General features: G+C 44.7%; 1 protein-coding gene across 2 annotated transcripts in view; it reads right to left on the bottom strand.

The window, feature by feature from the left end:
- LOC124722101 (arrestin domain-containing protein 2-like) overlaps window positions 1–26451 on the bottom strand; it is a 219647-nt gene that overhangs the window by 125150 nt on the left and 68046 nt on the right. For both annotated transcript variants that reach the window (XM_047247298.1, XM_047247299.1), the window contains exon 2: window positions 7546–7708. The gene's annotated coding sequence lies outside the window, so the exon portion shown is untranslated. The remainder of the gene's footprint in view (window positions 1–7545; window positions 7709–26451) is intronic.

Below are 26451 nucleotides of genomic sequence, written 5' to 3'. Positions count from 1 at the left end.
ATTGCCTAGAAGCCTCTGGAAGATGGAGAAATTGAACTCAACCTCAGAATTTGAAACAAGAATATTGACAAAAAAATAGTGTCATTGAAAATAGCTCTCAAAGCAGAACATTTTGTTACCAAAAATTTGTTTTATATTTTCAATCCTTTCCTCAAAAACATCAAGAAACTCTTGTGGTAACGCGCCGAACCTCACCACACCACACCAGTCAACCGAACAGAACGGACTGTTGACGCTAGGCAACGTAACTTTCATTTTCTCGCTGTTATTGTTATCACTCATGTACACTACTGGCCATTAAAATTGCCACTCAAAAAAAAAAAAAAAAAATAATGGCTCTGAGCACTATAGGACTTAACTTCTGAGGTCATCGGTCCCCTAGAACATAGAACTATAGAACTACTTAAACCTAACTAACCTAAGGACATTACACACATCCATTCCCGAAGCAGGATTCGAACCTGCGACCGTAGCGGTCGCGCGGTTCCAGACTGTAGCGCCTAGAGCCGCTCGGCCACCCTGGCAGGCCGGGTATTCATTGGACAAATATATTATACTAGAACTGACATGTGATTACATTTTCACGCAATTTGGGTGCATAGATACTGAGAAATCAGTACCCAGAACAACCACCTCTGGCCGTAATAACGGACTTGATACGCCTGGGCATTGAATCAAACAGAGCTTGGATGGCGCGTGTAGGTACAGCTGCCCATGAGGCTTCAACACGATACCACAGTTCATCAAGAGTAGTGACTGGCGTACTGTGACGAGCCAGTTGCTCGGCCACCATTGACCAGACGTTTTCAGTTGGTGAGAGATCTGGAGAATGTGCTGGCCAGGGCAGCAGTCGAACATTTTCTGTATCCAGAAAGGCCCGTACAGGACCTGCAACATGCGGCCGTGCATTATCCTGCTGAAATGTAGGGTGTCGCAGGGATCGAATGAAGGGTAGAGTTACGGGCCGTAACACATGTGAAATGTAACGTCCACTATTCAAGGTGCCGTCAGTGCGAACAAGAGGTGACTGAGACGTGTAACCAATGGCACCCCATACCATCACGCCGGGTGATACGCCAGTATGGCAATGAGGAATACACGCTTCCAATTTGCGTTGACCGTGATGTCGCCAAACACGGATGCGGTCATCATGATGCTGTAAACAGAACCTGGATTCATCCGAAAAAAAGACGTTTTGCCATTCGTGTAACCAGGTTCGTCGTTGAGTACACCATCGCAGGCGATCCTGTCTGTGATGCAGCGTCAAGGGTATCCGCAGTCATGGTCTCCGCGCTGAGAGTCCATGCTGCAGATGGTTGTTGTCTTGCAAACGTCCCCATCTGTTGACTCAGGGATCGAGATGTGGCTGCACGATCCGTTACAGCCATGCGGACAAGATGCCTGTCATCTCGACTCCTAGTGATACGAGGCCGTTGGGATCCAGCACGGCGTTCCATATTATCCTCCTGAACCCACCGATTCCATATTCTGCTAAAAGTCATTGGATCTCGACCAACGCGAGCAGCAGTGTCGCGATATGATAAACCGCAATCGCGATAGGCTACAATCCGACCTTTATCAAAGTGGGAAACGTGATGGTACGCATTTCTCCTCCTTACACGAGGCATCACAACAACGTTTCACCAGACAACTCCGGTCAACTGCTGTTTGTGTATGAGAAATCGGTTGGAAACTTTCCTCATGTCAACACGTTGTAGGTGTCGCCACCGGCGCCAACCTTGTGTGAATGGTCTGAAAAGCTAATCGTTTGCATATCGCAGCATCTTCTTCCTGTCGGTTAAATTTCCTTGATGGCCAGGCATAATTCAAATCAGATTTTATCAGGTCGATGGCATGGTAATGGAGGTTCAGCAACTTTAAACCTATAATAGTCAGATTAAAATCCTGTTCATTATTTCTCTTAGGTACAGTTCGAAGATATTAAGTATCAATAGCGTCATACAATAGGAGATGACATTAAAGACAGAAACTGCGAAGCATATGATATCTCTCTTAGATGACGAGATACTTCAAGGTAGTCAGTGTACATAAAGGCGGTCACTGCTGAGCTTAGAACTAGGCGAAAAGCATTTTGAACACCTATTACAGTAAGCCTAAACCGAGAAACGTGATACTTTCTAATAATTTGTTGTGTTCAATCAATAGATAAAGTTTATTCAAATTTAAAAGCACATCTATTACCCTACAATTTTTTCTTTGCTGTCCTTAATCGTTTCTCGAGTCGCTAGCACCAGGAACAATTTTTTATATCACCGAAACGGTGCAAAATAATAAAACAACATTTTTGAAATAAAGTTTTGAGAGCTCTTTCCAAAGGTACTAATTTTTCACACGTTCCCACTTGAAATTCTGAAGTTAGTTTCGTTTTCTCTATTTTATAGCAGCCTGCAGGCAATATTACTTTCACCATTCCGTCTGCTTTTATCAGTTCGCCTAATACGCATTTTACACGAATGGGAGAGATTTCTGACTAACAGCGATGGCGGTTTCTTGAAATTAAGTTACTCAGAGGACGAGAAACAAAGCCAGCATCAGTTTTCAAGAGAGGGCCGATTTGAGGACGTGTTTACATTTCATTTGGCGTCTCTTCCCCCTTTCCCATGTATACTTCCACTCGTCTCAGTTTTCGTTACTAATTTTGGTACACACTGTGTACAAAATTTGCACTCTGGTGCCTCTCTCAGTCCCAAAGCTGAAGCTTGTATCATCTGGAACTTAAACCGATCCTGTTTCAAGGCCAGGACAGTGTGTTCGAATCGTGGCAAGACATCGTCACGGAAATTTAATTGCAGTCGAAAGCCAATCCTCATTGAAGAGGACAGTAAAACTATGACGACTTAGTTCGTAACTCAATTATTAGACTGAAAATATGTTCCTGTTATCAGAAGCAGACACGAGCTTCAAAAACTGAATATCCTCGGCTAGGTAATAAGTTTCACGTCTTTGATTAACAAGGAGAACGCTTTAGCACGAAGATGTTCGTGAAGAAGAACGTTGTCTTCCAAGAAGATCATGTCGCACTTAAATGAAATGCTGATCACTTCTGTCAGACGTGACTATATAGACCATGCAGTTGTATTCCGAAATACTTCTCGATTTCGTAGAATTACTTTACTTGTTTCACGGCACCATAACAAGATTAACAAGAGCTAATGTTCTTGTCGAGTTGTACTGTTTCGTTGTTGAGATGATGGCCGTAAATGATAACATGGAGCAAACTTTCTAATGTTACGATTCTGAGGTTGTCAGAGATCGGTAATGTAAATCCATCGTCTTGAAAATTGGAATGCAACTGGAAACATACGATTAGATTGAAATAACGGTGTATAACAGCCTGGTCTCTTCTCCGCCAATGCATATTAGATATATGCAAAAAATGGCTCTGAGCACTATGGGACTTAACTTCTGAGGTCATCAGTCCCCTAGAACTTAGAACTACTTAAACCTAACTAACCTAAGGACATCACACACACCCATGCCCAAGGCAGGATTCTAACCTGCGACCGTAGCGGTCGCAAGGTTCCAGACTGTAGCGCCTTGAACCGCTCGACCACCCCGGCCGGCAAGTCGCGTTCAACGAACGGTCATTACGTAGATTCTTTGCATAAAAATCTCACGTTTCACTACGAATTTCCTTCGCTAACATGCACTATGCAAAATTTTAAGTGCAATTCTGTTTTTCTAAGATTGATAATGCAAATAAACAACTGCAAGCTTTCAAGCTGACGTATAGTCTACATCTACAACTACATCTGCACTGTCCAGCACAGTAATGTGACCCCCTGTTAAAAGCATGAATAAACCACATTGCAGTCCAAAAACAAAGGATGTAGGTCACAGTACACTTGTTCGCCCACTGCTGGAATACTGCATACCGGTGTGGGATCCGTACCGGATAGGGTTGATAGAAGAGATAGAGAAGATCCAACGGAGAGCAGCGCGCTTCGATACAGGATCATCTAGTATTCGCGAAAGCGTTTCGGAGATGATAGATAAACTCCAGTGGAAGACTCTGCAGGAGAGACGCTCAGTAACTTGGTTGAAGTTTCGGCCGGCTGGAGTAACCGAACGGTTCTAGGCGCTACAGTCTGGAACTGCGCGACCGCTACGGTCGCAGGTTCGAATCCTACCTCGGGCATGGAGGTGTGTGATGTCCTTAGGTTAGTTAGGTTTAAGCAGTTCTAAGTTCTAGGGGACTGATGACCGCAACAGATAAGTCCCATAATGCTCAGAGCCATTTGAACCATTTTTTCTTTTTTTGTTGAAGTTTCGAGAACATACCTTCACCGAGGAGTCAAGCAGTATATTGCTCCATCCTACTTATATCTCGCTAACAGACCATGAGGATAAAATCAGAGAGATTAGAGCCCACATAGAGGCATACCGACAATCTTTCTTTCCACGAACAATACGAGACTGGAACAGATGGGAGAACCGACAGAGGTACTCAAGGTACCCTCCGCCACACACCGTCAGGTGGCTTGAGGAGTATAGATGTAGATGTAGATGTAGATGCAAAGCAGATCGCCGCGGTACGTGTAATAAGAGAATCAGTGAAGCTCTGGAAGGTACCGCCTGGGATCTGGAACCACATCGACTACAGCGCTGTGGCTAGCTGCGCTAGGTTAATCGGTTGATGCCCATGGAGCGTAAAGCCCGATCGAGCTGGTACAACAGATTCTTGATTAGGTTTAGACTGGGGAGTCTGACGACCAGGGGAGTACGATAAACTTATCCTGGCGATCTTCGAACCACGTATCTACACTGTGAGCTGTGTAACACGATGTAGTGTCCCGCTGCTTGACGTCATATTGCTGTGGAAAAACAAACTACATGAAGGAGTGGACATGGTCTCCAAGCACAGATGCATACTTGTGAAGATCCATTGTGCCTTACAGAATGACGAGGGAACGTCACGAAAACATTCCCCAGACCATAACGCTTCCTCCTCTGGCCTGGACCATTCCGATGATTGTTGCTTGGGCATACATGCAAAGATCATCGGTCCGATGGAGCATAAAACGTGATTCGTCTGAAAAGGCCACCTGTTGCCACATATTGGACATCCAGTTACGGTAATGGCGTACAAATCCAAGCATTCGCGCCGATGAACAGCAGTCGGCATGGATTGCGTGGAGAAGTTGCATGCTGCAAAGGCCCATACGCAGCAACGTTCGCTGTGACACTGTTTCTAGTCCCTTGGTTCATCCAGGCGGTGAGTTACTCAACAGTTGCACGTCTGTTCGCCCGTACACATCTCCGCACCCGTCGTTCACCCCTGCCATCTATAGCCCGTGGTGCAGAACATCTGCCTCGGCCCCAGTTTTGGTTCAAAATGGCTCAAATGGCTCTGAGCACTATGGGACTTAACATCTGATGTCATCAGCTCCCTAGACTGAGAACTACTTAAACCTAACTAACCTAAGGACATCACACACATCCATGTCCGAGGCAGGATTCTAACCTGCAACCGTAGCAGCAGCGTGGTTCCGGACCGAAGCGCCTAGAACCGCTCGGCCACAGCGGCCGGCGCCAGTTTCGGATAGGGCCATTTTGAGACGCTCAGCGTACTTCACACACGGTAGCACGTGAACAGTTTAGAAATCTAATCGTTTCGGAAATGCTTCCACCCTTGGCCCGAAAGCCAACGATTGTACCCTTTTGCAAATCAGATAAATTTCTCCGTTTCTGCATTTTGGCGACTCCACTATTTTCCGTATCCCTCCGACATGCTTTGTATAGCCTATGGTCTAGCTTCCGCCGTTTGCCGATAGGTGGCGACAACGGTAAGTAGCGGTCAAAAGAAACGGATCGCAGACGTCAGGCAGTTAGCTAGGACCTCGGTCAACATAACCTCATTCAAACATTAGTCGATTTGTGTCTGCATCATAAGGCTGTTCTTGATTGAAAATGTCAGTTTACGAACCTAATTCTCGTCATTTGCAGGAGGTGTTACTGTTTTTTTTTTTCAGTATGAAGAAAAGAGCCTGAGTCTCATCGAATGCTCTCAAGTACGTATGGTAAGGACGCTACTGGTGAAAGAACGTGTCGTGAGTGGTTTCAACGCTTCAAGAACAGTGATTTTAACGTCATATACCGGCGTAGTGGTGGAAGAGAGAATATTTTCGAAGATGCAGAATTGGAGATGAGGCTGAGTGGAGGCTCGCGTCAAACTCAGGAAGAATTGGCACGATTTGTGGGAGTGACACAGCAAGCCATTTCAAAACGTCTCAAGGCTATGGGCATGACTCAGAAAGAAGGAACTTGGGTCCCGTGTGAGCTGAAACCAATAGACGTTGAACGGCGTTCATGTGTTTGTGAACAGTTGCTTCAGAGGTAAAAACGGAAGGGATTTCTGTATCGCATTGTGACCGGGGACGAAAAATGGGTTCATTAAGATAACCACAAACGCTAAAAATCATGGGGATGTCCCGGCTATGCTTCCACGTCGACGGCCAAACCGAATATTCACGGCTCCAAGATCATGCTCTGCATTTGGTCGGACCAGTTCGGCGTCGTATACTATGAGGTGTTAAAACCAAGTGAAACAATCAAAGGTGCTCGTTATCGAAAGCAGTTAATGCGTTTTAGCAGAGCATTAAAAGACAAATGGCCGCAACACAGTGAGAGGCACGATAAAGTGATTTTGCAGCACGACAACGTTCGACCCCACGTTGTAAAAGAGGTCAACACGTACTTGGAAATGTCAAAATGGGGAGTCGTATCCCACTCGCCGTATTCTCCAGACATTGCTCCCTCTGACTATCATGTGTTTAGATCAATGACGCATTGCCTGGCTGACCAACACTTCCGATCTCATGAAGAAGTTACAAATTGGATCGATTCGTGGATCACTTCAAAAGATGAACAATTTTTTCGACGCGGGATTCGTACACTGCCCGAAAGATGGGAGAAAGCAGTGGCCAGCGATGGAAAACACTTTGAATGATACATGTGTAACCAATTTGTTTCATTAAAGCCTCAAATGTTGGGGGAAAACGGCGGAAACAAAGTTGTACACCTTCTACTAATATGAGGTAGCAATCGACTGTCATAGCAGATCTTTTTGAAGAAAGATTAAGCTTTAGAGCGCACGTCTGTTGGTTTTCTGTCAGTACAAAATTGTTAAGGCTTTCATGTCCACTTGTTGACAAATTCCCTATTAGCTTCTGTCTCGGGTTCTTCGGCCGACGTTCGTCTGATGATTTTACTGAAGTTTCGCCAGTGCGAGTGAGTGGCATTGTCAAAGCTTCACCCTCCATTCACCACTGGCAATGGAGGGTGAAGCTCTGACAATGCCAGCCACTCGTGCTGGCGAAACGTCAGTAAGATCATCAGACGCACGTCGGCCGAAGAACCCGAGACAAAAGCCAATAGGCAGTTTTTCTGTCAGTGTTATGGAAACTTCTTTGATTAGTCTTCTTGATAGTTTTCACATAAAAAGGTGTGAAACAACTGTCATATGTCATTAATTTTTTACTGGTCAGGTAATTTTGCACAAATTTTGTCTCGTGTGTTCATTACCTGTAAGTGGGGCTCCTACTCGATGACAGTCTGCAGCAAACATGCAACATGTTCACTGTTATTATCCTTGACAGGCCGATGTTTCGACATTTCTGAAATTCTTTGGAGACGTTCTCATGAAATAATGAAAATTCTCATCCCGCTGCCGGAGCGAAGCAATACTCTGAAAATAAAGAAAACAGTTAAATGCAACAGTGACCACAATCCAGTTACATTAGGGTAAAAATGCGTAGCATACCACCACATATGGCAAAGACTATTGAGCATAATAGCTAAGAACGATGTCGTAGACAATAACAATTTAGCACTAGAAACCTCTTGCAATAAAAGTTATGTAATGATGGGTGTAACCCAAATGCAAAGATACGACATACAGAAAAAATGAAGCTTCGTATGTGGGTTTATGAACTAGTTTTAGTTTTCTCCGACATAGTGTTCATTCATTTGATGCATTTGATAGAAAAACATTTATTCTAACTTCGTAGAAATGTTCCGCCTGCTCGTTCAACAACTATTTCATTGGCTCTTAAATCCAGGGGCAAATCCACCCCTTAAAAGAATTTGTGGTAAAAGCTTTATGTTATTACATTCCTCAAGTTCCAAATTTCTCAACTAACTTTTAGAGAATAAATTAGCATAAAACTGAATCTCCAAAATGCAAGTAATTCTAAGGAATTGTAAACTATATTTAACATAGGATATTTTTCAGCTGCTTGCGTGAGGCTCCCCACACGAATGAGCTTGCAACTTGAGAGCCAGCCCATGTAGATGGGCTAGCTGCCTGACCACCTGCAAAGAATATTCGATGCACAGAAAGTCGACCATTCACGGGATAACCGTTCCTGCTGCCAAAAAATTAGACACGGTTCGTTAGTCCACTGGTATAAGGGGAAATCGCTGCAAGCTAAGGCAGGATTCGATATTTCTAGATTTCCGAAAACCATTTGAAATGGTGTTCCATTGCAGACTGTTAACGAAGGTACGAGTATGTGGAATATGTTCACAGACATGCGAGTGGCTCCAAGACGTCGTAAGTAATAGAACATTGTACGTTGTTCTCGATAGCGAGTGTTCATTAGAGACAAAGGTATCGTCAGGAGTGTCCCAGGAAAGTGTGATAGGACCGTTATTACTTTCTGTATACGTAAATGATCTGATGGACATGGTGGGCAGCAATCTGAAGTTGTTTGCTGACGATGCTGTGGAGAACGGGAAGGTGGCGAAGTTTAGTGACTATAGGAGGATACAAAATGACATAGGTAAAATTTCTAGTTGAAGGGATTAATGGTAGCTAACTCTAAATGTAGAAAAAATGCAAATTAATGCGGATGAGTAGGAAAAACAAATGCGTGAAGTTCGGATACAGCATTAGTAGTGTTCTTGACACAGTCACGTCGTTTAAATATCTTTCGTAACGTTGCAAAGCGATATGAAATGGAATGAGCATGTGAGGATTGTGGTAGGGAAGGTCCTGTCCCATTTTCTTCTCAACCACTGTTTTCCTTTCATGCCCTTCGATTCTTATAACTGTCGTCTGGTTTCTCTACAAGCTGTAAATAGCTTTTCGCTCCCTGTAATTTACTGCTGTTACCTTCAGAAATTTAAAGGGTTTATCCCAGTCAGGATTGTCAAAAGCTTTCTCCAAATCTACAAATTCTACAAACGTAGGTTTATCTTTCTTTAACCCACGATCTAAGATAAGCTGTAGTTTCATTATTGTCTCGTGCGTTTCAACATTTCACCGGGACCCAATCTGATCTATCCCGAGATGGGCTTCTACCAGTTTTTCCAATCTTCTGTAAATCACACGCATCAGCACTTTGTAACTATGACTTATTAAAGTCATAGTTCGGTAATACTCATACCTATCAGTGCCTGATTTCTTTGGAACTCTTCCCTTTCTATTGCCTTCAACTTCATTTCCCTTGTACAGCCCCCCTATATATTGCTTCCGCATTACAGCTTTCCCTTCTTTGCTTAGAACTGGTTTTCCATCTGAGCACTTGATATTCACACGACAGCCTCTCCATTCTCCAAAGACTCTCTAATTTTCCCATAGTTATACACGGTTCCATAGGCTTACATTCATCCTCTAGCCACTCGTGCTTAGCAATTTTGCACTTCCTAATAATCTCATTTCTCAGACGTTTGTATTTCCTTTCGCCTGATTCATTTGCTGTTTTTTTTTATTTTCTCCCTTCATCAATTAAATTCAATATCTCCTGTGTTATTCGAGGATTTTTTACTAGACCTTGTCTTTTTACCTATTTGAGCCCCTGATTCCTTCATTATGTCATCTCACAAAACTCTCCATTGGCCTTGTACTGTATTCTTTTCTGTATTTTCAGTCAATCGTTGCCTAAAGCTCGCTTTGAAATTCTCAACGACCTCTGGTTCTTTCAACTTAAACAGGTCAACCTCCTCAATTTCCAATCTTTTTGCAAATTCTTCCATTTTAATCTACAGTCAATAAACAATAAATTATGATGAGAGTTCACATCTGCTCCTGAAAATATCCCTGAGTTTAAAATCTGGCTGCGAAATTTTTGTCTTACCGATATACAGGGTGAATCATCTAAAATTTGCATCGGGAATGGAAATTGCTATTGATGTGCCTTTTTTAAAGACTGGATCGGTAGTTATGGGCTCGTATTGTTAGCCAATCAACACTTAAAAAGTGTACTTTTTGTGCAAACATACACTTTTTTAAATTGACCAATGCATACTGACATTAACAAACTAAAAGTAGTGTAAATTAGAATATAAGTGGCGTTTGTTGCAGGATTCTAGTGCGTGTCGTTAACGACGTATCATATATTGTAAAGTTTCCACATCGACACTTGTTTGTGCCATTTAACCTGCGTAGTTGCTATGTACGATGTTGTTACGTTTGCTTACAGTGTGCTTGTGTGATCTTTGAGTGCATTGCTAATTGTTAGTCAGTTGGTGTGATAGTCCAAGCAGTTGGTGGTGAGTGGACGATGGGATTTACCAATGAAGGAAAAGACGACATGCTCACGGTGTATGGAGTGTATAGGAAGAATACAGTTCGTTTATGTACGGTGTATACGGCAAGATATCCCAATAGACGTCAAGCATCTCGGCAGTTGCCTGCCAACCTCGTCAACCAGTTACGTGAAAGTGGTAGTGTAGCACCTAGGCCGGCCGAGGTGGCCGAGCGGTTCTAGGCGTTAAAGTCTGGAGCCGCGCGACTGCTACGGTTGGTGGTGAGTGGACGATGGGATTTACCAATGAAGGAAAAGATGACATGCTCACGGTGTATGGAGTGTGTAGGAAGAATACAGTTCGTTTATGTACGGTGTACATGGCAAGATATCCCAATAGACGTCAAGCATCTCTGTATAATCAGTCTGGAATCACCCATTGTGTTCATGTCTTCTCCACATATACATCCTTCTTTCGTGATTCTTAAACAAAGTGTTAGCAAAAATTAAATTATGCTCTGTGTAAAATTCTACCATGCGGCTGTTCCTTTCATTCTTTGGCCCCAGTACATATTCTCCTAATATTTTTCCTTCTCTTCCTCTACCTAGTACCGAATTCCATTTACACATCAAACTTAAGTATTCCTCTCCATTAACTATCTGAATAATTTCTTTTATCTCATCATGGATTCTTTCAATCTCTTCATAATCTGAGTAGCTGGTTAGCATATAAACTTGTACTAATGTTTGTTATTATTATTAGATTATAGTTTTAGAGCGCAAATCAGCTATGGTCATAAGCGCCCAGTCTGTGGCTTTGTGAAGGATAAAAACAGGAATGTAAATTGGCAACAATGGGAGCGAAACTCAAGAAGGAGGGAGACCAAAAACGGAAGGAAATCTTAGAAAAGTGCTTTTGAAGGGGGGTTGTTTTCTCCAAAAAGAGCTTCAAATGACCGATGTCATCTCTCTAACATTTATAAACTCAAGGACGCGATCGGCTGAGCGCGCGTCATCTGCTAAAAGGGAATATCAGTCGACAGCTGTAAACGGGCGAGTAGCGGATTAAAATAGGGGCACTGACGTAAAAGGTGTCTCACCGTCCATAACTGAGAGCAGGCGGACAAAGCGGATGAGGATCGCCACTTAAAAGACGTCGATGGCTAAAAAGGCAGTGCCCAATCCGGAGTCTGGTTAAAATTGCCTCCTCTCGACGACGAGGCCGGGAGGAAGAGGTCCAAGCACAGGGAAGAGGTTTTATGTGCCGTAATTTATTATCCTGAAGTACAGACCAATGTGTGTGCCATAAAAGACACGACGGCATAAAACGCTCTGTAGATCGGCAAAGGGAACCTTGCGAACAGCGGGCCGAGGAAGAGAGACAGCAGCCTTTGCCGCTATATCGGCTGCCTCGTTTCGGCGTATACCAATATGTTCTGGGATCCAGAGGAATGCCACAGAGATGCACCCAAAGTGGAGCATATGGAGGCAGTCCTGAATCCGGTGGACCAGAGGGTGGACGGGATAAAGAGCTAGGAGGTTGAGAAGAGAGCTGAGCGAATCCGAGCAGATAACATACTGTAGCCGCTGGTGGCGACGGATGTATTGGACAGCATGGAGAACAGCGTAAAGCTCCGCAGTGAAAACTGAACACTGACTGAGAAGCCGAAATCTAATAGGGGTGGCGTCAATAATATAGGCACTCCCGACACCAGAGGTGGTCTTGGAGCCGTCAGTGTAAATAAATGTGACACCCTCAATTTGTGCGTATAGAGCAGACAATGCCTGACGACATACTATAGGGAGGGTACTATCCTTGGGAAGCTGACAAAGGTCACGGAGAAGGCAGGTCCGGGACCGAAGCCACGGTGGTGTCGTACCCCCACTTGTCAAGAAAGTTTTAGGAAATTGGAAGGAAAGTGAATGCAGCAGTTGACGGAAGCAAACTCCCAGTGGTAGTCGAAAGGAAGGGCTGACTGCATACGCTAAATCCAAGGAGGCATCGAAAAAAAGGGCACGGGTCAGATGATCAGGCATGGAAGACAGATGACTAGCGTAACGACTCAGAAGGACAGCTCGCCGATTGGACAGCGGAGGTTCAGCAGTCTCAGCATAAAGGCTATCCACGGGGCTAGTGTAAAAAGCTTCACATGATAAAAGCAACCCATGGTGGTGGACAGAATCTAGACTCCAAAGAATAGACGTCAATGCAGAGGAGTAAACTATGCTTCCATAGTTCAATTTCGTGTGAACTAATGCGCGATATAGGCGGAGGAGGACCACTCGGTCCGCTCCCCAGGAGGTACCACTCAGAACACGGAGGGCGTCGAGAGATCGCAGACAGCGAGCCAAAAGATATGAAACGTGGGAAGACCAGCACAGTTTCCTGTCAAACTTAAGTCCCAAGAATTTGGCGACGTCCGAGAACGGAAGGTCAACAGGGCGTAGATGTAGGGAAGGCGGGCCGCGTGGAGTAACCGCGGGGTTTGAGGTGCAATGCACGGATTGCGTGGTCCCTCCCGCCGCAGGTTCGAGTCCTCCCTCGGGCATGGGTGTGTGTATTGTTCTTAGCACACGTTAGTTTAAGTTAGTTTAAGTAGTGTGTAAGTCTAGGGACCGATGACCTCAGGAGTTTAGTCCCTCAGGAATTCACACACATTTGAACATTTTAAGGAAGGTGGATAAAACTCCGTACGGCGCCAAAAATTTACACAGTCAGTCTTACTGGGAGGAAATCGGAAGCCGGTTTCGATGCTCCATGAGTGGAAGCGAGCGAGACATCCTTGAAGACGTCGTTCAAGAAGGCTGGTCCGTTGAGAGCTGTAGTAGATTGGAAAATCGTCGACAAAGAGGGAGCCCGAGACATCAGAAAGGAAACAATTCATAATTGGATTTATGGCGATGGCAAACAGTAAAACACTTAGTACAGAGCCCTGGGGCACCCCTTTTCCTTGGGAGAAAGTACGGGATAGAGTAGTGTTCACTCGCACCTTAAATGTGCGCTCTGTCATAAATTCACAGATGAAAAGGGGTGGCTGACATCGAAAGCCCCAAGAGAACAGTGTGTGGAAGATGCCTGTCCCCCAACAGGTATCGCATGCCCTCTACAGATCAGAAAATATAGTTACCGTTTTTCGTTTCCCGTGAAAATTGTTCATGATGTAAGTGGAGAGAGCGACAAGATGGTCAGCTGTGGAACGACGCTTTCGGAAATCCCATTGGGCAGTTGTTAAAAGGTTTCGGGACTCCAGCCACCAGCCTAAATAGCAATTTACCATACACTCCAAAACCGTACAAACACTATTCGTGAGAGAGATTGGGCGATAGATGGAGGGGAGATGTTTGTCCTTTCCAGGTTTTGGAACAGGAATGACGATAGCTTCCCGCCATCTTCTGGGAAAGGTACTGTCGACCCAAAGTCGATTATAAAGGCGAAGAAGGTAGTACAGACTAGGGTATGATAGATGCAGCAACATTTGGACGTGGATACCATTCGGTCCCGAAGCAGAAGAGCGGGAGGAGGAGAGTGCATGTCTGCGTTCCCGCATAGAAAAAAACGGTATTACAACTTTCGCGATTTTGAGAGGAAAAAACAAGAGGTCGCTCTTCCGCTATCCGTTTCTTCGGGAGAGAGGCTGGTGGGTAATTAGAAGAGCTCGAACTCTCAGCTAAGTATCGACCCAATGAGTTAGAGATTGCGACTGGGTTCACTAAGGTACCCTGCGCGACAGTTATCCCAGAGGCCGGGGAAAAACTGGACGTGCTGGATATCCATTGACTTCGACTCCAAACAACTGATGAGGGAGTGAAGCTATTAAAGGAGCCAGTAAAGAAATCCCAGCTTACCTTCTTGCCATCATGTATGATGTGACGGCATCGCGCACGTAAATGCTTATAACGGATACAGTTGGCCAACGTAGGATGATGGCAGAAAACGCGAAGAGCACATATCCGCTCACATATTGCGTCATGGCATGCCTCGTTCCACCAAGGAACTGGCTGGTGCCGGAACAAAGGGGAGACACGAGTTACTGAACGTTCTGCAGCTGTCAGAATAACTTCCGTAACATGAGTGACCTGATCTTCGATGCTAGGACACTGACGGTCATCAAATGTTGCTAGAGAGGAGAAAAGTGTCCAATTGGCTTGGAAAAACTTCCAGCGTCTTGGGCACATAGATGGCAGTTGTGGCTGTTATGGAAGGACACAAGGAAAATGGTCGCTTGAGTGTGTATCAACAAGAGCGAACCGAAAGGTTCAAATGAGAGTAGATTGACGTGGAGGCAGACAATAATGTAGGTTCCCCAGTGTTGAGACAAACAAAATCCGCTTGGTGGAAAAGGTCAATCAATAGGGAGCCTCTCGGGCAAGGACGCGGAGATCCCCAAAGCAGGTGGTGGGCGTGGACGTCCCCAACCAGCAAATAGCGGGGGGGGGGGGGGAACTGACAAAGGAGATGAAGGAGATCGGCTCTTGCCATTGCTGTGGACGATGGAATGTGTATGGTACCGGACTGATTGGAAATAAGGGAAGACAAAGCAATCATGGGGACATAGCTTTGCTTCCTAAAGACAGAAGATGACCAGGGAGCAGGATCGTAAGAGGATCGACGGTTCATCCCGATTTGAGCGAATTCCATGGATATTCCATTGGATAATTGACATAGGGTGGAAGAAAAAAGGAAAAGTCTCACCACACTTGCCATCAACTCAGCAACCGCTAAGTGCCAGTGGTCAGTGGCATGGAATGGCACTCAGCCAGAGGCATAAGATTCTGATCCATAGGTTGTTTGGGGGCAGCTCCTGCCGCCAATGATCGGCTGGTTGATCGGCTGCCAGTGGTGTGTCTCGACAACATGGAAGACGGCCGAGGGCGGGTACTGCTAGATGGCACTGTAGAAGGAGAGGAACTGGTTTTCTTATGAGCCTTCTTGGAAGCAGGACGTTGAGATGAAGGAGGAGTGGATGGCTGTGAGGTCTGGGTAGGTAAAATATCTTCATGTGTAGGCTCTTTTTGGGAAGTCCGTTCACCCGATTTTGGGGCCCGTGATTTAACAGGAGCCGATGAAGGTTGAGCTTTAGAGTGAGTGGGTGATACTGGAGAGGTTGAACAGGCGATCTTTGGGCTGGTCAATCTGACAACCGTGGCCCTAAAGGTGAGATCGCAAGTCTGCGTGGCTACCTCCTTAGTAGGTCAAGGGTAGGCGAGGACACTGCTGTATTTACCCGCTGGGAGCACAGTGGGATTTCTACTGGCGAATAACTTATGAGCAGCAAAGGTAGACACATTTTCCTTCACTCGGATTTCCTGAATAATGTGTTCATCTTTAAAAATAGGGCCATCTCTAGAGGAAACAGTGTGGTCCCCCATACAGTTGATGCAACGAGGGGATGGGGGTGGACAATCACCCTCATGGGCATCCCTGCCACAGGTAACACATTTGGCCGTATTGGAACACGACTGGCTGGTTTGATTAAACCTCTGACACTTATAGCAATGCCATAAGATAAGAATGCTACTAACATTGGGACTCATATACATTACGCAAAAGAAATTTGTTCTACTGCATTCAAGAAATAATTCGCTCTAGGATGTCTCAACAGAGTAGAAAACTAGCGTTAAGTCAGCGGCCTCGGATTGTTTTTGGTGTGTATAGGTTTGTCGAACCCAGAATTCCGAAGTTAGGAGATACATTTAGATATAGTTGTGTTGTTGTCTATGTAACTATTTGCAGTTCATCCTTATGTGCTAGGCAGAGGGTTCGCAGAACCTCTTTCTTCTCGACCGTTCCACTCTCAAATAGCACTTGGGGAAAATGAAAACCTAAATCTTTCCTGAAGTCTGCGACGGTACCTAAGGGTTACTGCTAAAATAGAGTGTAGCTCTTCCACTCCATAGGAGCAAACTAGTTGCGTCTTCACCTGCAGTTACTCATACTTCATGTACTGGGGATATGCACGGCTCTGTTTAAAAAGAATAGCTTGATGTTGTATTTGGGTAGAGCAGCGCACGTTTGTTCTCATGCCCCGCATCTTACTCGTTGCAAATAATTATCTGCAGCTGTGATCCTGCAGTCACATAATATTTGCATTGGCTAGAATTGTGAGTTACTAAAATACTCAGAAATATTAGCTAAATGATAAATGAATAATTTAATAACAAGGGTTCTGTTCTAACGTCTGTAATTGATGTAGACGGCAAAGAATTATGATGAATGATGTTTGTTCAGGAAAGGACGTCTCAAATAAACGGGATGTGGTCCTCCGATATTCAGTTAAAATACAAACAGAAAGTATCCTTATCAAATGCAGTAAAGTTTCGTTGAGAACATTACGAGTATGTTAGCAAAATTCCCTAACAACACAGTGATCAAAGACTTACAAAAACTAAGTCCATTTCGTGATCACAATATACGAAAGATTCTCCAGCTCAAAGTAGTTGAGTTCAACATGATGATTCACAAATACTCAGAAATATTAGCTGAAAGATAAATGAATAATTTAATAACAAGGGTTCTGTTCTAACGTCTGTAATTGATGCAGACGGCAAAGCATTATGATGAATGATGTTTGTTCAGGAAAGGACGACTCAAATAAACGGGAAGTGGTCTTCCGATATTCAGTTAAAATACAAACAGAAAGTGTCCTTATAAAATGCAGTAAAGTTTCGTTGAGAGCATTACGAGTATGTTAGCAAAATCCCCTAACTACACAGTGATCAAAGACTTACAAAAACTAAGTCCATTTCGTGATCACAATACACGAAAGATTCTCCAGCTCAAAGTAGTTGTTGAAATCAACATGATGATTCACAAATGAACACACTCAGTACGAAGAATATTAACTCATACTCCGTGTATTTTACGTTCCGTAAATCAAGCAGCAAAGTTAGAGTCCTACTCTGGAACACATTCAGACCTCTCGAAATATAAAGTCCCTTCAGAAGTTTTAAGTATGATAGCGGCCGTTCACCGCCCAGAATCAAGCACTTTCACAATCGAAAACGACTCGTTACTATGGCAGGTCCACTCCTTCCAGAAGTCACGTAAAAGCGTCGAGAGTCGATCCTTTGACACCTGCACTCGGATAGTCCCAGTCCACTTGATTCCGGCAGTGTTCCGCCACTGTCCAACTCTCGCTGGCTGAAGGCCATCCACACCAAAAATACATCGTTCTCAGGTTCCACACACAGGTTTTAACTCATCTTGACGACTTTCCCGCACCAAACTAATACTACAACAGTATTTAAATAAAAAAAACGTTATAAACATTCGGTTACATTCAGATAATTTACAAATATTAGTAATAGTTGTTTATAAATAAATAAACCAGTATACCTGCGCAAGTGCGATCACGTTAAATAATTACAGATTATCGCTAAATATTATTTAAACAATTATTTATGCCCTCTTGACAGAGGCGTCTTTTGGTTCTCTTTACAGTTGTGCTGTCTGCTGACACATGCGATTGACCACTTTTAAATTAGCACAGATTATTAATAGCACTTGCAACCAACATTTAAATAAAGTTACAGGTACAACAGTAGACTATTTATTAAATGAAAACACAAGTACGACAAGATAGCGGTTTCATGTTTCATTCATTTGCTGTGTACATGTGGAGAATATTATGTTCTGATATACACTTGTATAATGAAAAAGATGTAAAAGACGTTGTAAATGAAGAAATGAAATAGATACAGGCACTATAGCTTTCAGGGATGATAGCTATAGTGCAATCCTATCATCTGACATGAAGTTTGTTGAAATCGAATGAAGCGATTAAAAGCTGTTAATTCAGAGTGCCACTGCAAAAATGTTTATTCGCTGCGAGATATTAACTTCTGCAGTTTTAAAGATATTGAGATATTATTGTGTCATTGGATGCGTCTCATTTTTCTGAGATCGCAAATGTATGCAGATTTGCACTAATATTTGATGTGGGTTACTGTCGAATCTCAAAGTGCTGTAAAGTGGACATCCTTAACCTTATATGGATATGGTGTCTGTTCTTTCGGACCTGCAGCTGTCTAGAAATAAATTCGAATTATATTATTACCTTCAGTTGCTAACGGGCGTTGATATATATCAACGGGGACAGGTGAAAATGTGTGCCCCGACGGGGACTCGAACCAGGGATCTCCTGCTTTCATGGCAGACGTTCTATCCATCTGAGCCCCCGAGGGCACAGAGGATAGTGCGACTGCAGGAGCTATCCCGCGCACGTCTCCCGTGAGACCCACATTTCTCACTTTGTATGTCCACACACTACATTCGTAGTGTCCCACCCCACTAGTGTTCAGCCATGCATCAAATTCATCTTACGTCGCAGCAATTCTAGGCTGCCGATTAGCTCATCTAGATACGCACAACATTACGAGTTCCGATTTCTATTATTTTATTACGATGTTAATTTCTCCCTGTCTACGTGGGAGTCAACATATTATTTTTGCGTTTTGAGAAGAAAAGCACGGTGCCCCTTTCTAGAATCGGGGTGTGCTTCATCGACAAATGTTGCGCACAGCGGTCAGATCCTGTTAATCCAGGGAACGGTAATTTGATTTCCTTATCGAAACCACAAAAAATAGCAACTGCACGAAAATCATCGTGTGGTCTCATCGTAGGTAACGTGCCGAGAAGATGAAAGGGTGTTCTGGCGACTGACTCATTAGAGAGTAACCTCAGTCCAACTGAGCTGTATTAAGCTTATCCAGGTATGCGGGCTCCGCCTGAGGGAACTTATTTCCATAACTGCTGTGGGCACCAGTATGACTGCTCGCAATCAAACAGGTAAAACTCGTAAACTCACAGTAATGTAACTACGTAATGTAACAACGTGTACTATCACCCAGCCTTCAAATGAAATATAACAGGCTAGTTCTCCCGAGTAATCTCCTGCTGTGAAGAAGAGTAGTTCGGCTCACACCATGTGTTACAGTGACTTTACTGCAGTGAAACTATGACAAGAAAAATTCGTCCTTCCACACACACAGCCTGCCTCCGTAGCTGAGCGGTCAACCGTCCGCGCTGATTACTAGGTGATGAATTCCAGTGTTGCTAAGAACTTTTCCTTGGTTACAAGACTGTAGCATTGGAACAAGGTACCCTCAGTCCATTAGTAGTGAAGGAGATTTAGTGGCACTGGTGTGGGAAGGCTGACATTGATGAGAGGGCGAGCGGTGTGCTGATATCGTGCACCTCGAATAACGACGTACAGTGGCGCCATCGGCAGAGGGTGACGCAGGAATAGGCCTTGTTTGCAGAGTGTTTTTTCTAAACATGTAAGTGTGAGAAGGCCGTTCAGGAGCCTTCTAGGCTTCCTGAAATACGTAAATAAAGCAATAAAATGAATTCTGGAACCAAGACTTACTTTCACCAAAGTCTACATAATTGGTTGCTGTGCCACCACACCATGAAGTGGAAATTCTTGTGTTTTAACTTTAATTTAATCTGGCTTTTGTGCTGTGGATTTGACACCCGTGGTTAAACACTGTAAATATCCGGTGGCTGTGTTCACGGGAAACACTTTACAACCGCTGACATTCTCGTGATAGGCTATTAGAATTGCCAGTGTGAGAATTAAGAAAGTGGGAACAAAGCTCGCATGCTCTCTTATTACAAGCTGAATAAATGCTGTTCTGGACAATATTGTGTTATCCTTATTTCCCAGCCCAAGAAGCGCCAGTGGAGCAGCTGTCACTAACGTATCAATACGCCTTCCAAATCTGATCCTCCTCCTGGAGAAATTTAACAGATAACGCTTTTTTTAATAGGCGGCTTCAGGGGTGCGACAGGTCGCACAGACATATAAGTTATCTCTACAAAACGCTGTGAAAGACAGGGGTTTCATATCTGCTGTAGGATCATTTTCCACCATTAACCTTTCATTATGCTCCCTACATTTCGTCCGATATTAATAAATAGAGTGTCTTAGAATGATGCTGAAAAACATCGAATTATTGTAGAGGGTACCTGAAAGAGCTAACAGAAGATATATCTGGTCCAAAATCTTATTCAACGACGCTACAAAGTATCGAAAATAGTGGCTCATTATCGCATCCATCGAATGACCCAAGCCACCTGGACTTATTTTCCTGAAGACTTTTGGAGAGCGGAATTTGTGAAATGCTGGAGGAATCAGGCAGGGGATTAGCTAACACGATATGTCGGCTCATGAAAACGTTCCTAGAGCACCAGGCATCTGCGACAGAGCGCAAGTCGATGGTAAACCTTGTGCACGAGTCATGCTTCCTCCAACACTGGGCACGGGGTCTTAGAACACTTCCTATAATTTTGTTAGTTTCCTTTCAGCATCACCTTGAAGTATAATGCCTATTTCTTTGCACTTGTTTCGCTTATTTGGACGAACTCTGTATACAGTTCAGGTATCTCTTTATTTTATGTTTGTATGTCATTTCTTTTCTTTACATTAAAGAAAACTTTTGGTTTCATAAAACCTGAATTGTTACTTATGGATTTTGACTGACTTTCCGCAACGTTCACTAACGAACACGTCACCAAGTATCACTCGTTTGGTGCATCAGCGAGCGTTGATCTTCATATTTTCGACACTCTCTAGAGTCGTCCGATACGAACAGGTACACCTAGTTCTACGATAGTCTCAGTTTCAGTAGAAAATAGAACACAAACGGTCATTGAAAGAGGAGATAACGAAAGTGTAGTGTGACACATATGTACACTCATGCTCATAAATTAAGGATAATGCTGATACATGGTAAAACAACGCTCTGGTGGGCGGTTTGCGGGTTTAAATCACCTCGGGGTATGACCATGAGGTGCATTTCACCCGCGGTCGTCGCACGGTGGCGCTGGCAGCAGTCCACACATACAGAGGTGTGTTGGTGCATGTCAGGGTACGGTGCAGCGAGTAAGTGTGCAGACGTTTTCAGACGTGCTAATGGTGACAGTGTGTTGAAATGGCTCAAAGAACACATGTTGATGACGTTATGAGGGGTAGAATACTAGGGCGACTGGAGGCTGGTCAAATACAGCAGGTCGTAGCACGGGCCCTCCGTGTGCCACAAAGTGTGATCTCAAGAGTATGACAACGATTCCAGCAGGCAGGAAACGTGTGCAGGCGCTACAGTACAGGACGTCCACAGTGTACAACACCACAAGAAGATCGGTATCTCCCCATCAGTGCCCGCAGACGGCTACGGAGTACTGCAGGTAGCCTTGCTCGGAACCTTACCGCAGCCAGTGGAACAGTTGCCTCCCGACACACAGTCTACAGACGACCCGACACACAGTCTACAGACGACTGAACAGACATGGTTTATTCCTCCGCAGACCTGCAAGGTGCATTCCACTGACCCCTGGTCACAGGAGAGCCCGTAAAGCCTGATGTCAAGAACACAGTACATGGTCCCAGGTTATGTTCACGGACGATTCCAGGTATAGTCTGAACACTGATTCTCGCCGGGTTTTCATCTGGCGTGAACAAGGAACCAGATACCATCCCCTTGATGTCCTCGAAAGGGACCTGTATGGAGGTCGTGGTTTGATGGTGTGGGGTGGGATTATGGTTGGTGCATGTACACCCCTGCCTGTCTTTGACAGAGGAACTGTAACAGGTCAGGTGTATCGGGACGACATTTTGCACCAGTATGTCCGCCTTTTCAGGGGTGCAGTGGGTCCCACCTTCCTCCTGATGGATATAACGCACGGCCCCATCGAGCTGCCATCGTGGAGGAGTGCTTTGAAACAGAAGATATCAGGCGAATGGAGTGGCCTGCCTGTTCTCCAGATCTAAGCCCCATCGAGCACGTCTGGGATGCTCTCGGTCGACGTATCGCTGCACGTCTTCAAACCCCTAGGACACTTCAGGAGCTCCGACAGGCACTGGTGCAAGAATGGGAGGCTATACCCTAGCAGCTGCTCGACCAACTGATCCAGAGTATGCCAACCCGTTGTGAGGCCTGTGTACGTGTGCATGGTGATCATATCCCATATTCCATATCCCATCTCTGCATAACTACTGTAAATCTCGCCCATTTAAACCTACTTACTGCAGTCAAGCTTTGGCCTCCTTATGTAATACACTATGCAACAGAATTTAACGATCACTTATTCTACACCCCGTAATTATTTCCCATTGCGACATATAAGTTTGAAATTTGGTTCAAAGGTGCCTACAACCTTCCTCTGTAATGGTGGAAAACAGTGCCGCTCAGCAACGTCAATCTCGAGCTCGGCATCGCTTCAAACAGCAAGGTGTCGACATATGCGAAAATAAGGCCAGATCTCAGAAGCTCATGTGATGTGTAAGGTGGGTTAATGATGTCCCATTGGAACCAAATTTCACCACAATTCTGTGCAACACTACCATGGTCGTGTCACACGAAGGGACTTCGTTCTTGATCATCTTTGACACTGCTAACACCCCACGAACACGTCAATCCATCTCGAATGTCACCGTGGGCTAGCAATAACTCTGAACACGACAGCACCTCTTTGGCGTACAGTGCGACTGCAATATTTGCTTTGCTTAAAAGCGTGAAACAACATGGGACTGTACAAAACCATTCGACGAAATTTGAACGCGATCTTAAGCAGGAAAGGGTGCTTATACTTTTTCAGCCCTCCTGCTTCGCCCCCTCCTGTGGTGCGATCATGGAAGGGTGTGACATCGACACATGTGTGAACAAAACGGCAAAGGGTCGCTCTAAGACCTCTCACTTCGGCAATACTGTCAATGCCTTGTTCCATCGTCTGTTGAGTACTTTAAAAATGTACCTGCTCGGAGAAAACCTGTAAGAGAGGCCTGGCTGCCTACTACTCTACTGGCCATTAAAATTGCTACACCACGAAGATGACGTGCTACAGACGCGAAATTTAACCAACAGGAAGAAGATGCTGTGATATGCAAATGATTAGCTTTTCAGGTCATTCACACAAGGTTGGCGCTGGTGCCGACACCTACAACGTGTCGACATGAGGAAAGTTTCCAACCGATTTCTCTTACACAAACAGCAGTTGACAGGCGTTGCCTGGTGAAACGTTGTTGTGATGCCTCGTGTAAGGAGGAGAAATGCGTACCATCACGTTTCCGACTTTGATAAAGGTCGGATTGTAGCCTAACGCGATTGCGGTTTATCGTATCGCGATATTGCTGCTCACGTTGGTCGAGATCCAATGACTGTTAGTAGAATATGGAATCAGTGGGTTCAGGAGGGTAATATGGAACGCCGTGCTGGATCCCAACGGCCTCGTATCACTAGCAGTCGAGATGACGGGCATCTTATCCGCATGGCTGCAACGGATCGTGCAGCCACATCTCGATCCCTAAGTCAACAGATGGGGACGTTTGCAAGACAACAACCATCTGCACGAACAGTTCGGCGACGTTTGCAGCAGCATGGACTATCAGCTCGGAGACCATGGCTACGGTTACCCTTGACGCTCCATCACAGACAGGAGCGCCTGCGATGGTGTCCTCAACGACGAACCTGGGTGCACAAATGGAAAAACGTCATTTTTTCGGATGAATCCAGGTTCTGTTTACAGCATCATCACGATCGCATCCGTGTTTGGCGACATCGCGGTGAACGCACATTGGAAGCGTGTATTCGTCATCGCCATACTGGCGTATCAGCCGGCGTGATGGTATGGGGTGCCATTGGTTACACGTCTCGGTCACCTCTTGTTCGCATTCACGGCGCTTTGAACAGTGGACGTTACATGTCACATGTGTTAAGATCCGTGGCTCTACCCTTCATTCGATCCCTGCGAAACCCTACATTTCAGCAGGTAAATGCATGGCCGCATGTTGCAGGTCCTGTACGGGCCTTTCTGGATACAGAAAATGTTCGACTGCTGCCCTGGCCAGCGCATTCTCCAGATCTCTCACCAACTGAAAACGTCTGGTCAATGGTGGCCGAGCAACTGGCTCGTCACAATACGCCAGTCACTACTCTTGATGAACTGTGGTATCGTGTTGAAGCTGCATGGGCAGCTGTACCTGTACGCGCCATCCAAGCTCTGTTTGACTAAATGCCTAGGCGTATCAAGGCCGTTATTACGGCCAGAGGTGGTTGTTCTGGGTAGTGATTTCTCAGTATCTATGCATCCAAATTGCGAAAAAATGTAATCACATGTCAGATCTAGTATAATATATTTGTCCAATGAATACCCGTTTATCATCTGCATTTGTTCTTGGTGTAGCAATTTTAATGGCCAGTAGTGTAGTATGCACGCTGGAAAGGAGAGGAGTCAAGTGGTTTGCCTACCTGCAGCCGCCCAGGACTCTCGTCGTTGGTTTTCTCAGTACAGCTACATTTTTAAAGTGCTCAACAATCGTGGGTGGTTGGCACTGAAGGTGTTGTCGAACTGGGTGGTCTTAGAGGGATCCTATGACGTTTGATTCACGCCTGTCATAATGTCAATCCCTCCGTGATAAGACCACACGAGGGCGCAAAACGGTATGGCCGAAAAAGCATAAGCACCCTTTCCTGCTTCGGATCGCATCCAAATTTCGTCGAATGGTTTTGAAGTGCCCCTTGCATTTCCACACTGTACACCAGAGCAAATATTGCGTTCGCACGGCACTCCAAAGGTGTGCCATCATATTCACGGGGTTGCTGGACCAAGATGTCTTTAGAGAAGAGTTGAAGCGTCACTGGGGTATCAGCAGTGTCAGGGATTGTCAAGAATGTCGTCCTGTTGCTCAATTATCGTTTTAGACAGCAAAATGTGTGCGGATCAACACCTCGATGGAAAGGGTGGTTTCATTGACGCCCTTTATGTCACATCCTGAGGCCTTTTCGTGTCGATTCTGAGCGGCACCTTGTGACACGTCCACTGTGGCGTTGAGTAGAATTTGGTGAAATTTGGTGAGAAAAGTGACATCATTAACACACTTTACATCTCACATTAATTTCTGAGGTGTGGCTTTTTTTCGCATGTGTCGACACCTTAATGTTTGAGCGTCGTCCAGCCCGAGGTTGATGTTGCAGGGCACCACGGTTTTGTACCATTACAGGCACCTTTGAACCAAATTTCAAACTTATACGCCGCAACAGGAAATAATTACGAGATTTCGAAAAAGTGGCGTTCTAATTCTGTTGCGCAGTGTATTTTTCCCGTCTCTCAACCCAACACACACTCTTCCGTTACCAAATTAACTATTCCTTGACGCCTGAAGATGTGTCCCTTCAGTACTCTGTCAAACTCTTGTTGCAGTATCTCATCTTTCATCTCATCTTCATCTACTTCCTCTTCCTTTTCCATAATATTATCTCCTAGTTTCTTTGCTTTGTATATCCCTTCTCCATCTTTCACACTTCTCTTCTTTGTTTGGTTCTGGTTTGCTACATGTGCTCTTGGTATTTACATAGTTGCCTCTTTTTTCTCCGAACGGAGCGAAGTGACGTCGTGGTAAGGCACTAGACTAGTAATGAGGAGGACGGGGGTTCAGATCCCCTTTCGACCACCCTTATTTAAGTTTGCCGTGATTTCCTAAAATCAGATACCGGGATTCTTATTTTTAAAGGGCACAGCCAGTTCTCTTTCCCATCCTTCCTCAATTCGACCTTGTGCTTCTTCTCCAATGATCTCGTCTTCGACGGGATTTTAAACCCTAATCTTCTTCTTTTCTCCAGTTGCTTCTTTAATTTTCTTGTAAATGGTATCTATCTTTCCCCTAGCCGTGCGCGCTTCTACAGCTTTATATTTCCTCTCCAGCATTTGCTGCTTTGCCATTTTGCATTTCCTATCACTCTCATTTTTAGACATCTGTATTCTCTTTTGTCGCTTCCGCTTTCTGCATTTTTTATAATTTTATCCTTATTCAACTAAATTAATTACCTCGTGTGTTGCCAAGGATATCTGCTGGACTTTGCTTGTCCTCTTGCCTCGTTGTCCCTCTGCTTCCTTCACTATACTGTCTACCAAAGCTGCCCGTTCATCTTCTATTCCTTTGTCTTGTTTCATTCAGTCTTTAGG

This window comes from Schistocerca piceifrons, chromosome X (assembly GCF_021461385.2).
Source record: "Schistocerca piceifrons isolate TAMUIC-IGC-003096 chromosome X, iqSchPice1.1, whole genome shotgun sequence".
NCBI lineage: Eukaryota > Metazoa > Arthropoda > Insecta > Orthoptera > Acrididae > Schistocerca > Schistocerca piceifrons.
The sequence above is the reverse complement of the archived record's forward strand: the minus strand, read 5'-3'. Positions and strand labels throughout refer to the sequence as shown.